Genomic DNA, 18,505 nt, shown 5'->3' with positions numbered 1-18,505 from the left:
AATGGATAAAGGACCTGAATGTGAGACAGGAAACCACCCAAACCCTAGAGGAGAAAGCAGGAAAAGACCTCTCTGACCTCAGCTGTAGCAATTTCTTACTTGACACATCCCCAAAGGCAAGGGAATTAAAAGCAAAAATGAACTACTGGGACATTATGAAGATAAAATCTTCTGCACAGCAAAGGAAACAACCAACAAAACTAAAAGGCAACCAATGGAATGGGAAAAGACATTTGCAAATGACATATCAGACAAAGGGCTAGTATCCAAAATCTATAAAGAGCTCACCAAATTCCACACCCAAAAATCAAATAACCCAGTGAAGAAATGGGTAGAAAACATGAATAGACACTTCTCTAAAGAAGACATCCAGATGGCCAACAGGCACATGAAAAGATGTTCAACGTCGCTCCTCATCAGGGAAACACAAATCAAAACCACACTCAGATATCACCTCACACCAGTCAGAGTGGCCAAAATGAACAAATCAGGAGACTATAGATGCTGGCGAGGATGTGGAGAAACGGGAACCCTCTTGCACTGTTGGTGGGAATGCAAATTGGTGCAGCCACTCTGGAAAACAGTGTGGAGGTTCCTCAGAAAATTAAAAATAGACCTACCCTATGACTCAGCAGTAGCACTGCTAGGAATTTACCCAAGGGATATAGGAGTACTGATGCATAGGGGCACTGGTACCCCAATGTTTATAGCAGCACTCTCAACAATAGCCAAATTATGGAAAGAGCCTAAATGTCCATCAACTGATGAATGGATAAAGAAATTGTGGTTTATAAACACAATGGAGTACTACGTGGCAATGAGAAAGGGTGAAATATGGCCCTTTGTAGCAACATGGATGGAACTGGAGAGTGTGATGCTAAGTGAAATAAGCCATTCAGAGAAAGACAGATACCATATGTTTTCACTCTTATGTGGATCCTGAGAGACTTAACAGAAACCCATGGGGGAGGGGAAGGGAAAAAATAAGGAGGTTAGAGTGGGAGAGAGCCAAAGCATAAGAGACTCTTAAAAACTGAGAACAAACTGAGGGTTGATGGGGGGTGGGAGGGAGGGGAGGGTGGGTGGGGAGGTGGGGTGTGATGGGTATTGAGGAGGGCACCTTTTGGGATGAGCACTGGGTGTTGTATGGAAACCAGTTTGACAATAAACTTCATATATTGGAAAAAAATCTATTTTCATGATGAATATTTTTCCATCCCTTCTCTTTCAATCTGCAGGTGACTTTAGGTCTAAAATGAGGCTCCTGTATGTAGCATAGACAGGTGTTTCTTTTTTTTTTTTTAATCCATTCTGAAACCCTATGTCTTTTGATTGGAGAATTTAGGCCATTTATATTCAGAGTAATTATTGATCGATATGTAGTTGGTGCCGTTTTGTTATTTGTTTTGTCATTGTTTCTGGAGATTTTCTCTGTTCTTTTCTAATCTTTGTCATTTTTTTGTCTCCTTCTGACTCACAGGGGTCACCTTTAATATTTCTTGCAGGGCTGGTTTAGTGGTCATGAATTTCTTTAGTTTTTCTTTTTCTGGTAAACACTTTATCTCTCCTATTCTGCATGATAGTCTTGCTAGATACAGTATTCTTTTTTTTAATATTTATTTATTTTTATTTTTGCGAGAGAGAGAGAGAGAGAGAGAGAGAGAGAGAGAGAAGAGGAGAGGAGAGGAGAGGAGAGGAGAGGAGAGGAGAGGAGAGGAGAGGAGAGGAGAGGAGAATCCTAAGCAGGCTCCAGGCTCTAGGCTGCGAGTACAGAGTCCAACACGGGGTCAAACCCACAAACTGGGTGACCTGAACCGAAGTTGGATGCCTAACTGACTGAGCCACCCAGGTGCCCCGCTGGATAGAGTATTGTTGGCTGCAGATTTCTTCCCATTCAGCACGTTGAATATATCATGTCACTCCATTCTGTCCTGCCAAGTTTCAGTGGAGAGATCTGCAGCTAGCTTTATGGGTCTTCCCTTGTAAGTTAAGGACTTATTTTGTCTTGCTGCTTTTAGGATTTTTCTTCATCACTGTATGATGCAAATTTAACTACAGTATGTCTTTGTGTGGCCTGCTTTTGTTGATTTTCTTGTGAGTTCTCTGTGCCTCCTGGGTCTATATGTCTGTTTCCTTCCCCAGATTAGGGATGTTTTCAGCTGCTATTTCTTCAAATAAGCCTTCTGTCCCCTTTTCTCTCTTTTCTTCTTCTGGGAATTCTATGATATGAAAGTTATTACATTTGATGGTGTCACTGCGTTCCCTAAATCTATTCTCATAATCCATCATTCTTTCTCTGTCTTGTTCAGCGTCCTTATTTTCCATTATTATATGCTCAATAACACTTACATGTTCCTCAGTTTCTTCATTCCTTGCAGTCATTATATCCAGTCAGTTCCAAATCTCTGTTTTTACTGATTGTTTTTTAACTGTTTTATCTCTGTGGTAAGGGTCTTCCTGATGTCTTCCTTTATTTTCTAAAGCTCAGAGAGTATCCTTATGATTGTTGCTTTAAATTCAAGCATATTACTTATATCTATTTCATTTAGATGTTTGACCTAGACCTTTTCTTTTCTTTTTTGGGGGTGAATTCCTCCATCTTGGTATTTTGTATGGTCTCTGTTTTCTTCTTTGTGTTAGAATATTCTGTCATGTTTCCTGTCTCTCAGCATAATGACTTTATGAAGAAGAGCTCATATAGTGTCTAGGTTCTTGTGCTTCAGGAAATGTCCCTGGTGTGTGATGCATGCACTCTGATGCTGTGTTTTGTCTTCTCTGTGCCTCAGGTCAGTCATCTGTAGAGGTCCTCTTTGCTTGCAATGGGCAGTGTTTGTACCTCAGCCAGAGTGTGGAGACTTTTAATTAGGTGTGCTCTGTTGTGCTTATTAAATGAGACATGATGCTGCTTCCACTAGAACTGAAGCCTTACTGAACTCTATCTTCAGTATGCATAGTTCATGCATGGGTTTGTGCTGGTCCGCTGGGTATGGGGCCTGCTGTCCTGGTCCTCAGGCATACTTGTCCAAGAAATCAGCACCAGCAAAGCACATGGCGGTGGGACTTGGTGTACACAGGTTAGGCAGCCAGTATTGGTATTGTGCTATTTACTAAAGTTGGTTTATGCTGAAGGATGGAGGAGGGAAATGGCATCTATGAGCTACTTTGTCACCAGAGAGAGGACTTCGTGTTTGCTGCTCTCAGGGAAGTACTCCCAGAAGAGTGAACAAGTACCCCTGGTGCATCCCAGGGTTTCCAGGTTGCTGTTTTCACACTGTCTCCCAGTTGCTTGTCTGCCTGGAACAGTGCAGAGTGCTTTGGGCTCTATCCCAGCCAAGCCTGCTGACTTTTAAAATCCAAACTTTAGGACCTGGTGTGAAAGGGACCTGTGATGGTTTTCTAGGAGAGGGTCTTGCTGTGCTGGGACTCATGTAGGTTTGACCAAGAAGGACAGTTGTGCGAGAGTGCAGGGGTGTGGGATTTGGAACAAAGCAGGCTAAATAGCCAGTGTCTGATTTAGCTGCCCCCAGAAGGTGTCTCTGTGCCTATGCTGAGGGGGAAGGGAGGGAAATGGCACTTGCCAGCTCTTTTCTCCCTGGAGAGGCCACTCTGAGAACTCCACCTCTCACAGATGCACTCCAAGAAGAGTGAACAGTCTCTCCTTGTGTGCCTCATGCAATCCTCAGATCACACCTTCTGACCTGGGGCTGCTTGCCTGCCTTCTCTCCAAGAGTGGCCTAGTGCCCTCAGGTCTTTATCCCAGTCAACCCTGTCCACCTCCAAACACCAGTCTTTGAGCCTTGCTGGTAGCTAGCAAAAACAGAATATCAGCTCCTCTCATCTCCCCAGACAATGGCTTTGGGGAAGTATTCTCCTTGTGCGTTCCCCTGTGCATTCCCCTCTCTCTCACCTTTCTCCAAGATCAGAGCTCCCTCTACTCTGCAACACCTGAGATCCCTTTCTCCCCCAACCACCTCTCCACACTTCCTACCTTTCTCATTGTGGCTTCTTCTTTCCCTCTAGTTGTGCAGTTTGTTCTATCAGTCCTCAGGTTGATTTCTAGGGTATTCTAGAAATCTAGAATGATTTGATAGTTATCTAGCTGTGTTCAAGGGATAAGGCAAGCAGAGCGTCCTTCCACTATGCCACCATCTTAGCTCCCCTGCTAATACAATGAAACTCCACACAGGCATGCTTTATAAGTTTCATGAAACCTAGAAATTTTTGCTTTCACAGGCCCCTTTTCTCATAAAAATACAAAAATTATACTTTATGGCTGCATTGGCATAAAAAGTAATCCAGTCGAGTCAGGATTATATTCATTTTTTCCATTCTCCTTTTAAAAGAAATTAGAACATTTTCATGGACCCCTAAAGAGTATTGTGAACCTAGACATTATGTTTACTATGCCTAATGAGTATGTTGGCCTTGGCCTCTTTACAGGGACAGTACCTGTCTTAGTCACCACTGTATGCTCAATGTCTAGTATTGAATAGATGTTTAATAAATAGTTATCAAATGAATGAGTGGAATTAAATTTTGTTAAACAAGAAATATTTCTAAATATTTGAGCTACAAGAGACTCTACAATAATTTTGAGTCAAGATATACTCATATCATTGAATATTTTCCTGTTATTATTTGCTCTAGTTTTGATAAGTTGAAGAATAGTCTACATTTTCTCATCATATTTATTATTTAAATATAACTGATATGATGTTTTAAAAAGCTAAATAAATCCTTGACTGTCTACACTTCTGCATCATTCTGATATCAAATACTTGTGGTCAAACTGAAGATAAAGGCCTATAGTATATATCACATTATTTTATTTGGGATTTCCATAATTTTCTACTAGCTTTTTTTTATTTTGGTGAATAAGGATGCAATAGGTAAATCTGCAGGTCTAATAGGATGTGTAAGAGTTGAGTGGCAATTAAGAGTCATTTTTTCTTGGGGCACCTGGGTGGCTCAGTCAGTTAAACATCCGACTCTTGATTTCAGTTCAGGTCATGATCTCACGGTTGTGAGGTCAACCCCTGCTTTGGTCTCTGCACTGGGTGTGGAGCCTGCTTAACATGCTCTCTCTCCCTCTTCCCTTTCCCCCTCTCAAGAAAAAGTCAGTTTTTCTTTGCTGGTACTTAGGATTGTGATTTGGACAATGTTGTGAATTTGGAATTTTGCCAGTTTACCTAAGGGGTCATCAAGCACTGCCATTTTCATCTATGCTAGTCATATAGTCCTTGCCCTCAAGGAGTTCGCACATTAGTGCTGTCCTTAAAAGTTTCTTTTCTGGGATTAAGATGCATGATTACATTAGTGATCAAAAGACTACTAGGCAATTATGGAATAAGAGCAGAATAATTGGTAGTCTTGGAGAAGAGTGCATCTTAGTCACGTTTGAGCCAAGCAAACTACTCATGTTCTACTCCATAGTACATCTTTCTAGCAATAGAATATTTATATTCTTCTGCTCCTTTAGGCACTGCTCAAAATGTTATTTTTCTGCAATTAAGATTTATGACATTATTCTTCTTGAATTAAATATTTATGCTTTTGTAACATGTTGCAATTACCATAAGACTAGATATTATTCACTTATAGCATTTTAAGTTGTACGATTCATGATGACATGGCCAAAAACTCTTTGTTTCATTAATGACATTTCTCCCTTTGTAGGATGGATAATCTCTGAGCAGGTTTCCCAACATATATTAAATCCAACTAAAGAATGCATATTCTCGTTTGATTTTACAAAAGATGTGGCTTAATTTGGTTTCTATGATTCAATTCTCACCTCAGTTAAGCGCCCCCCCCCCCCGCACCAAGTCCTTATTGATCAGAATCAATCACTTATTTCCTTGAGTTCTTCCAAAATAGGGTATTTCTATCTCTATTTAGTACTTAACTTATTCTGCTTTGGTTATTTGTCTAATTATCTTATCTTTGTTAGAAAAAAGGAGGCACTCTATTATTTATCTCTGTGATCCCCTAAGCACCCATATTGACAGTACATATGTGTGAGTGTATTTTGTGGAACTCTTATGTGAAATCTGGCCTAGATTTTTTTCAAACAGCATTTTCATCTGCTAGGCAGCTTTTAGTGTTTGCAACCTTATCACTACCAGCAGTAAATTTCTTTGAAAATTCCAAGGGAGGGTCATCAAACTAATGGATTTATCCACTATGATATTCTAGGAAGTTATGCCATTCAACTAGCCACAAGTTGCTTCAAGGTCAAACACTGAAATGTCTAAGTAGAGTACAAGGGTGCCTAGAAGATTATTTTTTGATAGTCTTGCCTATTTGTGTATCTGTATTTCTAATTCTGGTTACATATTACTATTGTACAATGTTAATATGTCCATTATAACTTTTTTCTGTTTACAATTAGGAACCAGTAGTTATTTAAATTCTCAGATCACTGGATATTTCAGAAAATATTACCCTGTTAACAAGCATTTCTTTGACTCTAAGGAACAGGTATAAAATCAGGAAGATAAAATAGTAACACTTCATTTAGAAATGACTTTCTACAGAGCAAGTGAACTCTGATTAAGAATTAGAATATTACCACACAGGTGCACAGAATGGGCTGAAAAACCTCTCTTGTCATTGATTCATGTGTAATGATTGGCAGATATGGGATATCTTGCTAGACAATAAGAACATAGAGCTCCCCCTCAGTCAGACTTTCTGAAAAGATTATTCCTCCCTGGCCACTTCTTGTCCACTTATTCACTCAAGACAGGTCTTAAGTCATCTGACCAATTATAAAACACAACACTTACTCCCTGGTTACTCTCTGGCTTCCTATTTACTTTGACAGGTCTCTAATCATTGGATTAATGAAAAGAAAAACTCCCATCCCAAAAACATACTAACTATGACAAAGGCCCCAACTTGAGCCTAAGCTGTGCTCAGGTATATTTCAAAATGCCTATATATATATATATATATATACACATACATATATATATTCCTTTAAGGCAGGGACCATCTCTCTTGTATTTTCTAAGCTTCACCTTTGTCTTCATTGTCACTTTTGAGCTTCTGGTTTGACATTTATCCTGTTTGATTTTTTAATTTCACATCTTATTTTATGGCTTTGATGTCACATACCTTCCTTGAACATGTCAGTGGCACTTTGGAGAATCAAGCAAGAAGAGTGCTATATAGAAAGGTGGGAGGCTGGAGGGCTACAAAGTGGGAAAAGAAAATGTCAGCAGCTTTCAAACATGATGATAAGGGGATTGAGAAATAAGGGTGGCATATTTTGGAATGAGATTTCACCTCTCCAGCCACCAACTCCCACCCCAGGAATCCTTAGATTTTAGGAAAGGTATTGGGTTTCTCCTTGTGTGAGTAATGTGATTTATATCATTTTAAAGTTGGATATTACATGAAAGAGTAGCCTCAGAATACAGGACAACTTGTCAGCATCTGGGTATTCTAGAAATTGTTCTTCATATTCAGCTGTCTTTGTTAAAATTCCTGGGTTGGATTTTTAACCCGATTGAAGACGAAAATCAAAGACGAGGGTAGAGAAATCTTTCTTTACCTCTGTGCCAAGGGAGTATATGAGAATTTTAACTCAAGATGTAGCCGTGTACTTGATTCAGGAAAATACCATAGAACCCTCTAATTGAATTCCTATAAAGAAACAAGTTCTTTAATTCAATGTAATCTTTTACTAATCACAAAGAACATGCCAACACAATGTCCCAGTCAAGTAGATTTCCATTTACTTACCTTGAAGTGCTGTATGTAATGAAGTCATTGTTAAGCTCTATTTATTTTTTAAAGACAAACAAGGGAAAAAGAGTAAAACTCAAATCTCTACATATCTATTGATCACAGAATGACAATCTTATTTATTGTCTCTTAATCTGTCAAGACATGAGAATACATAGCTTAAAAAATATTAAAAACTTTGATTTAGTTATCTTCTCTTTCTCTCTAGTAATTCTGTGAGTACTTTAAAAGGTAGAAAGATTTTAAAAACTTATATTTTGATGTCTAGACACTATTTTGTTAAAATTATAGCAAATATGTTTTGGTTTTGAAGAAGTAGAACAGAATATTATGTCAATGTTGTGATAAAGTATATAATGTTAATAAGAAAATGTTAAATAGTTTTCAGACACTAATACTTTTAATTTGTAATAAGTTTTAATTAAACACATATTTTGAGTTAAATGATAAATTACAATAACTAGATCTGATTGTAATCTGTAATATGTTCAACCACAAAACAAATACGCTTGTAAAATTAAATGGTTTAATTCTGTATAATTTCTCAGTATGCTGCAGTTACTTGTATTTCTGTATAGGAAGAAGTAGTAGAGCAAAACAATAATGTGTTAGTAAACTAAATATGATAAATCATGAAGTTTTACATCAATATATTCTTTATTTTTAAAATGGAAGGGATGTTGCACCTCTTACTTGGCAAGGATTGGTATTTGCTTCTTATGTGTGAGAAATTGGTTATAACAAAAACTTGCTTTGGGAACTGGAGGAGACAAAGATGCCTTATATACTATTAAGTCATTACAGTTTTTTTCTCACCTAGTGTTTCTGTTTAATTGAAGTATAATTAACATACAATGTTATATTAGTTTCAGGTATACAAAATAATGATGCTACCTTTGTATATATTACTCAGTGCTCATCACAATTATACTCTTAATCCTCTTTATCTATTTTATCCATTTCCCACCTCCCCTCTGGCAACCACCATTTTGTTCTCTTCTGTATTTAAGAGTCTGTTTTTTTAAAATTTGTTTTGTATTGTTTAATTTTTTTTCTTTGTTGATTTGTTTGTTTCTTAAACTCCATATATGAGTAAAATTATATGATATCTGTCTTCCTCTGACTAATTTCACTTAGCATTATACCCCATCTATATGTATATGTATATGTGTATGCATATGTGTATGTATATGTAAATGTATATCTATCTATCTATATCTATCTATATCTATATATCTATATCATCTATATCTATATCGCACATGTATATATAATGCATATATATGTATATAATGCGCATGTATATATGTATATATAGTACATATATATTGTAATTATACATATATATAACAACTTCTTTATCAGTTCAGCTATCAGTGGACATTTGGGTTTCTTCCATATCTGGGCTAATGTAAATAATGCTTCAATAAACATAGAGGTGCATATATCTTTTTGAATTAGTGTTTTCATTTCCTCCAGTTAAATACCCAGTAGTGGAATTACTGATCATATTGTAATTTTATTTTTAATTTCTTGAAGAAACTCCATATTATTTTCCACAGTAGCTGCACCAATTTGCATTCACAACAGTGCACAAGGGTTTCTTTTCCTCCACATCCTCGTCAACACTTGATGTTTCCTGTCTTTTTGATTCTAGCCATTCTGACTAGGTGTAAGGTGAAATCATTTTTTTGTAAGGTGATATCTAATTGTGATTTTGGTTTGCATTTCTCTGATGATTAGTGATGTTGAACATCTTTACATGTGTCTATTGGCTCTCTATGTGTATTCTTTGAAAAAAATGTCTATTCAGGTCCTCTGCTCATTTTTTTTTTACTCAATTATTTGAAGGCTTTTTGGTGTTGAGTGGTATAGGTTCTTTATATATTTTGGATATAAACATCTCAATGGATATATAGTTTGCAAAGGTTTCTCCCATTCATTACGTTGCCTTTTTGTTTTGTGGATGGCTTCGTTGTGCAAAAGCTTTTTATGTTGGTGTGTACTAAATAGTTAATTTTGCTTTTGTTTCCTTTAACTGAGGAGACATATTGAGAAAAATGTTTCTATTATTGATGTCAAAGAAATCACTACCTATGTTTTCTTCTAGGAGTTTTATGGTTTCAGGTCTCACATTCATGTCTTTAATCCATTTTGAGTTTGTTTTTATATATGGTGTAAAAAATAATCCATTTTCATTCTTTTGCATATCACTATCCAGTTTTCCCAGCACCATTTGTTGAAGAAACTTTTTCCCATTGTTTATTCTTGCCTCCCTTGTCAAGATTAATTGATCATATAAACGTAGATTTATTTCTGGACTTGCTAATCTGTTCTGTTAGTCTATGTGTCTATTTTTCTGACAGCACCATACTGTTTTAAGTACTACAGCTTTGTAAAATATTTTGAAAACTGGGATTGTGATACCTCCACATGTGTTCTTCTTCCCTTACTTTTGTTATTCAGGGTATTTTGTGGTTCCATGCAAATTTTAGTATTACTTGTTATAGTTCTGTGAAAAGTGCTCTTGGTATTTTGATAGGATTGCATTAAATTGGTAGATCGCTTTGGGTAGTATATACATTTTACCAATATTGGTTCTTCCACTCCATGAGAATGGAATATCTTTCCATTTGTTTGTGTCATCTTCAATTTCTCTCATCAATGATTTATATCTTTTGGACTACAAGTCTGTTACCTCCTTGGTTAAATTTATTTCTAGGTATTTTATTGGTTTTGGTGCAACTGTCAATGTGGTTATTTTCTTAATTTCTCTTTCCCCTATTTCATTATTAGTGTATAGAAATGCTACAGATTTCTGTATATTAATTTTGTATCCTGTGACTTCACTGAACTCATTTATCAGTTCTAGTTTTTTTTTTTTCATGTAGTCTTTTGGACTTTCTGTATATAATAATATGTCATCTGCAAATAGTGAAAGTTTTGCTTCTTCCTTACTGATTTGTGTGTCTTTTATTCCTTTTTCCTGTCTGATTGCTAGGACTTTTAGTCCTATGTTGACTAAAAGTAGTGAGAATGGACATCCTTGTCTTCGTGATCTTAGAGGAAAATCTCTCAGTTTTACTCCATTGAGGATGATGTTAGCTGTGGGTTTTTTATATATAGCCTTTATTATGTTGAGGTATGTTCCCTTTTAACCTACTTTGTTGAGAGTTTCTACGATGAATGGATGTTGTACCTTATAAAATTCTTTTTTTGCATCTATTGAGATGATCATATGATTTTTATCCTTTGTCTTATTTCCCTGGAATAAATCCCAGTTGATTATGGTAAATGATATTTAATGTATAATTGGAATTGGTTTGCTAATATTTTGTTGAGGATTTTTGCCTTTATGTTCATCAGAGATATTGGCCTGTAGTTTTCTTTTTTCATAGTGCCTTATTTGATTTTGGTGTTAGGGTAATGTGGACCTTGTAGAATGAATGTGAAAGCTTTCCCTTCTATTTTTTTTTTTTTTTTTTTTTTTTTGAGTAGTGTGAGACGAATCTGTATTGACTCTAAGTGTTTGGTAGAATTCCCCTGTGAAGCTGCCTGGTCCTGGACTTTTGTTTGCTGGGAGTTTTTTGATTACTGATTTAATTTCATTGCTTGTAATCTGCCTCTTCAAATTTTCTATTTCTTCCTGATTCAGTTTTAGAAGTTTATATGTATCTAGGAATTAATACATTTTCTAGGTTATCTGATTTATTGGTGTATAATTTTTCATAATATTCTCTTATAGTCCTTTTGTTTCTGTGGTGTTGGTTGTTATTTCTGCTCCTTCATTTCTGATTTTATTTGAGTCCTCTCTCTTTTTTTTCTTGAGTGTGGCTAAAGGTTTACAAATTTTGTTGACCTTTTCAAAGAACCAACTCCTGGTTTTATTGATCTGTTCTATTGGTTTTTAGTGTCTATTTCATTTATTTCTCTTCTAATCTTTATTATTTCCTTTCTTCTACTGGATTTGGGCTTTGTTCTTCTTTTTCTAGCTCTTTTAGGTGTAAGATTAGGTGGTTTCTTTAAGATTTTTCTTGCTTCTTGAAAAGGCCTGTTTTGGTATAATGTTTCCTCTTAGAAGAGCTTTTGTTGTATTCCAAAGATTTTGCACTGTTGTGTTTTAATTTTCATTTGCTTTTCTTTATGTATTGTTTAATTTCCTTTAAAATTTTAATGTTTATTCATTTTTTTTAGAGAGATACACAGAGGGGGAGTGGGGGAAGGGCAGAGAGAGAGGGAGACACAGAATCTGAAGCAGGCTCCAGGCTCTAAGCTCTCAGCATAGAACCCAACGCGGGACTCAAACCCATGAACTGTGAGATCATGACCTGAGCTGAAGTCAGACGCTTAACCAACCGAGCCACCCAGGTCCTCCTTTAATTTCCTTTTTGATTTCTTGATTGACCCATTCATTGTTTCCTAGCATGTTATTTAACCTCCACGTATTTGTATTCTTTCCAGATTTTTTTTTTCTTGTGATTGATTCCTAGTTTCACACCATTGTGGTTGGAAAAGGCGCAGGATATAATTTCAATATTTTGAGTTTATTGAGATTTGTTTTATAGAATAACATGTGATCTGTCCTGGCACATGTTCCTTGTGTACTTGAAAAGGATGTGTATGATGTAATGTTCTGTATATACCTATTAAATCTATCTGGTCTAATGTGTCATCCAAAGCCACTGTTTCTTCTTGAATTTCCATCTGAATGACCTATCCATTGATGTAAGTGAGGTGTTAAAGTCTTCTACTATTATTATATTAAGGTCAAATTTTTATGTTATGGCTATTATTTGTTGCTTTTTATATTTTGGTGCTCCCATATTTCATGCATTAGATATTTACAATTGTTATATCTTCTTGTTGGATTGTTCCCTTTATTTCTATGTAGAGTCCCACTTTGTCTCTTCTTACAGTCTTTGTTTTAAATTCTATTTTATTCTAAACATGTTTTGCTATTCTATCTTTACTTCTGCTTTCATTTGCATGGTAAATTTTTCATCCCTTCATTTTCAATCAGCATGTGTCTTTAGGTCTGAAGTGAATGTCATGTAGGCAGCATAAATGGGTCTTGCGTTTGTATCCATTCAGTCACCCTTGTCTTTTGATGGAGGCATTTAGCCCATTTACATTTAAAATAATTATTGATAGGTGTTTACTTATTGCCACTTTTTAAACTTGTTTTATGGTTGTTTTTTGTAGTTCTCTGTTACTTTCTTTTCTTGCTCACTTCTTTTGTGGTTTGATGGTTTTCTTTCGTGTCATGCTTGGATTCTTTTCCCTTTATTTTTGTGTATCAATTACAGGTTTTTGATATGTGATTATCATTAGGTTCATATATAACATTTTATGCATCGGATTTTATATTAAGTTGATGATTGCTTAACTTTGAACCTATTCTAAAAGCACTAAATTTTTACTCTCCTTCTCATGTTTTGAATGCCTTGACTGAATTTTGTGGATATAATTGATTTTACTGCTTTTGTGCTTTAACCTCTATATTGGTTTTATAAGTTATTAATCTACTACGTTTACTACATTTTTGCCTGTGAAATTTTTCCTTTCATAATTATGTTACTCCTTGGTTATGGCCTTTTCTTTCTGCTCAAAGAATTCTTTTTAATGTTTCATGTAAGGCTGGTTTAGTGGCGATTAACTCCTTTCACTTTTGTTTATCTGGGAAATTCTTTATCTCCCCTTCTATTCTGAATGATAGCTTAGCTGGGTAGAATATTCTTGGCGGCAGGTTTTTCCTTTCAGCACTTTGAATATATCATGTCACTCCTTTCTGGCCTACAAAGTTTCTGCTGAAAAGTCAACTGATAGCCTTATAGTATTTCCCTTGTATGTAACTATTTTTGTTTCTCTTGCTGTTTTTAAAATTCTCTATTTATTGGTACTTTTTTGCCATTTTAATTATTATGTGTCTTGATGTGGACCTCCTTGGGTTAATTTTGCTGGGAGCTCTCTGTGCTTCCTTGTTTTGGATGTCTGTTTCCTTCTCCAGATTAGGGAAGTCTTCAGCTATTGTTTCTTCAAGTAACTTTTCTGTCCCTTCTCTTTCTCTTCCCCTTCTGGAATCCCTATAATTCCAATGTTATCACAGTTGATAATGTTGCTGAGTTCCCTTAACCTGTTCTTATTTTTTATTATTCTTTTCTCTTTTTGCAGTTCAGCTTGGTTGCTTTCTATTACCCTGTCTTCCAGATTGCCAATCCATTCTTCTGTCTACTCTAGTATGCTATTGATTCCATCTGGTGTATTTTTTTTTATTTCAATAGTTGATATTTTCATCTGACTGGTTCTTTTTTATATTTCCTATCTCTTTAGTGAAGGTATCATTGAGATCCTCCACTCTTCTCAACTCAGTGAGTATCTTTATGACCATTACATTGAGTATCATTATGAATATTATGTTGAATTCTTTATCAGTGATGTTGTTTACCTCCATTTCATTCAGCTATTTTGCTCTGGTTTTGTACTGTTCTTTCATTTGGGACATATTCCTTTGTCTCCTCATTTTGTTTAACTCTCTGTGTTTGTTTTTTTATACGTATTAGGAAAGTCATCTGCATCTCATGATTTGAAAGAAATAGCCTTATGAAGAAGAGGCTCTGTGCATCCTGTGGTGCAATGCTCCCTGTGCACAGATCCAGATGCCCAAGGGGTGTCTCCTATGGGCTGCATGCACTTTACTGTTGTGGCTGAGCCATGTTTGTCTTCAGTCCAGTTGACTGCAATGTCCCACTTTGCCTGTTGTGCACACACCAGGCAGGATTTTGTTATTAAGGTGCCTGTCTGAGGTTGCAGTGGGCTTGTTGTTGGGTGGTCAGCAGTCAGACCAGATGTCTGCCCTCAGTCCCTCTGTGGGAGCTGCAGTTGCATTGATTGGCTGGTCACACTATGTTGCCAAGTATAAAGTTTGGTTGCTGAGAATATAGGCATAAAGGCATGTGTGGTTATCCCCCCCTTTCCCCGGGGCAAGAGTCACTTTAACATAGCACCAATTTTGCCAGTGTTGCTTGCAGGGTGTGGCAGGATAAAAGCTGCTTTGGAGGGAATTTCATAGGGGAATGTGGCAGTGGGGCATGCAGTGCTAGCAAGATAAGTAGAAAGTGTTCTTACTGATTCCTGCAGTTGTCTAACTCTTTAGGCTTGGGGGGCATATGTGGTGAGAGATAGCACCTGTCAGCACTTTTGTTTTTGGAGAGCTCTCCTAAAGATCTCTGTCCCTCCAAGACACATTCTGAGATTAGCAAATAAATCTCCCTCAGGTATACCCCCAGGTACTTTTCAAACTGCTGTTTCTATGTTGTACTTCAGTGGGGTTATTTATTATGCTGTATCTTTAAGGGTGAGAACTGGTTTTCTATTGCCCTTCAGCTCTCCTGGAGCTAAACCTTTTGATTTTTAAAGTACCTGGATTGAACCCCCACTGATTGTAAAAATTCATGAGCTTAAGCACCACTGGTTTTCAAAGCCAAATGTTATAAGCACTAGTCTTCCCAGTTCAGGTCCCCTGTGCCTGATATGTCTAGTATAGGGTATGATCTTCTCTATTCTTAATCCTTGTGGTGTCTCCTGGGGATTTTTGGCTCCTGACAGCATTTCGGCCTTTCCTACCTTTTTGATGTGGTCTTCTCTCTATGATTAACTGAAAAGTCTGTTTTTCCACTCTTCAGGTTCAGTTAGTTGCCACAGATTAGCTGTTATCTCAGTTTGTCTGTGGGATGAAGTGAGCTTAGGATCTTCCTACTCCACCATTTTCCCAGAAGTCCAGGCATTGTATTTCAAAGTGTCTTCAGGGAGGAAATAATAATTACTGTGATAATTTGGTTACTTCTCATCTATGTGAGTCAAAGTTATTTGCAGAAGGACACTGCACAGCAGTCAGGTTTTGTTTTGTTTTGTTTTGTTTTCAAGAAGTTTCATTGATGAGAAAGTACCTATATATTCAGGGAAAAGAACAGAAACATGATCTCAGATAATTATTTAAACCCGATCATCCATGTGTTGAAAAAAAATCAAAGGCCCACATAGAATTAGAAATATGATTTTCCTTTTTTTTATAGGAAAGGGGAATGTGAGGTAATTTATTAAAATAAACTGCAAAATGTCCTCATGCAATTGAAGGTTGTCATTAGCTTTTTTTAAATAAGGAAACTATTTTTATCTCTGTATTACAGTGTCAAGGTTATCTTTCATCTGGAGGATTTTGTAATTTTGCATTGATCTAGAGACTGTTACTTATTTTCAAAATGAATGTATGCAAATTATTATTAAATTCTTCAGTGTTTAGTCTTCTGAATATCATTTAAAAATATGAGTGAAGGTACAATAATATGATAATTAACTCATTATGAATAATTTATTTTATGGCTTGAAACCCTGCATAAAGCAAAGTTGATGTTGCCTAAATTTTCAAACAGAATCCAGTTGAGGTACCACTACATTTAAGCCATGTGCATAGTATTATATATTAAGGGAGAAATCTCATTACAAAAGCCATGCATTTATGTTTCTTAGTTTATAATACTCATTCTTAAATTCGCAGCTTGGGACCCTAAAGGATTTATAATATCCAAATAATGTTGTTACAGAAAACATATTTTATTTTTTTTAGATTTCCTGTAGAAAAGGCAACAAAATCCACTTTGACTATAGGTAGTGTTTATATTTTAAATGTTTACAGCAATTATAATTAGTGTTTTTTAAAGCTGGTGAGTGAATATAACCATCTTTTGCTTACACATTTTAAATAATAGAAACCGTTAGATATCTTAAGATTTGCCATGATCAAACAGAGTGTTATTTGTAGATTATACGAAATTCTCAGGTAAAGGAGGAGCCCCTTGATCCACTATTTTTCTATTTATTTATATTATAATTTTGCACTCTGTTTAACTATTTAGCCCATACTATGTGCATGATAATATTCTAAGTATTTACAATGGTCCTATGAGGCAAACACTATTATGATCCCTACTTTATTGAGGAGGAATGAGATATAGTACATATAGTATGATATTAGCATCAAATAGTCTTGTTTAAGTCATGAATTCACCACTTACTAATACCGTCTCCTTGGCATTTAATATGTACTAATGTCTCTGAACATCAATTTCTTTTATACAAAATGAGGGAAGATGCTAGGTACTTCACAAAGTTATTGTAAAGATTAAGTAATAATATTAGAAACATCTGGCAGTTTCTGGCATATAACTTCTCAATACAATTTAATATTTTCCCCATTTCCTTTAGCCTTGTGTTAGTCAAAACTCTTAGCTACAAGTGATGGAAAACCACATCAAACAAGCTTTTTGAAAAGAAATATGTTCAGGGCCGCCTTCAGCTCAGGTCATGGTGTCACAGTCCGTGAGTTCAAGCCCCGCGTCAGGCTCTATGCTGACAGCTAAAAGCCTGGAGCCTGCTTCCGATTCTATGTCTCCCTCTCTCTCTGCCCCTCCCTTGCTCATGCTCTGTCTCTCTCTGTCTCAAGAATGAATAAAAACGTTAAAACATTTTTTTAAAAAGAAAAGAAATATGTTCATTAATTTAACTGGAAATTCAAGGGTTTCCACCCATGGCATTATAATGTTTTTCTTTTGGCACTGCCTACGACTGGTTTGGCTTACTTTCATGCACACTATTAATCCAATTTATTGCCAATACAGCTTTTTGCCAATTTACATCTGGTCAATTTCATAGGCTGATAACCTAAGACACATATTTCTTTGAGTCACAGTCCTTGAATCTGTGCCTCAGAGTTTCTGCCTTTATGCAATAGACCAAGCTGCTTACCCATTGACACCATCCTTAGTTAAATGGCATCTCATCTTGATTTTTCTTGGGACAATACAAGTAATAGTAGGTTAGGGTGTGGTGGAGATACAGTTGATTTTAGACTCTTTAAAATACAAGCACTTGTGTTCTTTGTTGCACAGGGAATGCACAGACTAAGGGTCTTGGTAGGGAAGTAGGGTATAAGTACCAGTCTTATCTCCTGCTATCTGCTGTTCTCCATTTTGTTCACAGTAAGTTTAGATTGGAGTAGAATATACAGCACTTCAAACTTGGTAAGATTCATGATTACCTGCCCATGAGCCATATTGTATTGCTGTCCAGAAGCAGAAAGTATTTCTGTTTTCTTCCTTGTCTGCTTTCAGACACACCAGCTTAGACCACAGTTTTTATTCACATGATAGGCCCTTATTCAAGGTCAAAAACAATAGTCAATGAAATTGAATATGTTGAAGTATTTACATCAAGTCCCTAAACTTTGGTCAGCCCAAAGTCTAAGTCCTAATATACAATAGGGGCAGTTTATTTTTTTAAATGACATTTATCATCAAATTGGTTTCCATACAACACCCAGTGCTCATCCCAACAGGTGCCCTCCTCAATGCCCATTACCCACTTTTGCCTCTCTCCCACCCCCATCAACCCTCAGTTTATTCTCAGTTTTTAAGAGTCTCTTATGGGTTGGCTCCCTCCTTCTCGAACTTTTTTTCCCATTCCCCTCCCGCATGGTCTTCTGTTGAGTTTCTCAGGATCCACATAAGAGTGACAACATATGGTATCTGTCTCTCTGTATGACTTATTTCACTTAGCATAACACTCTTCAGTTCCATCCATGTTGCTACAAAAAGCCATATTTCATTCTTTCTCATTTCCAACTACTATTACATTGCATATATAAACCACAACTTCTTTATCCATTCATCAGTTGATGGACATTTAGGCTCTTTCCATA

The sequence above is a fragment of the Panthera onca genome, chromosome X (assembly GCF_046562875.1).
Source record: "Panthera onca isolate mPanOnc1 chromosome X, mPanOnc1 haplotype 2, whole genome shotgun sequence".
Classification (NCBI taxonomy): Eukaryota; Metazoa; Chordata; class Mammalia; order Carnivora; family Felidae; genus Panthera; species Panthera onca.
The sequence above is the reverse complement of the archived record's forward strand: the minus strand, read 5'-3'. Positions refer to the sequence as shown.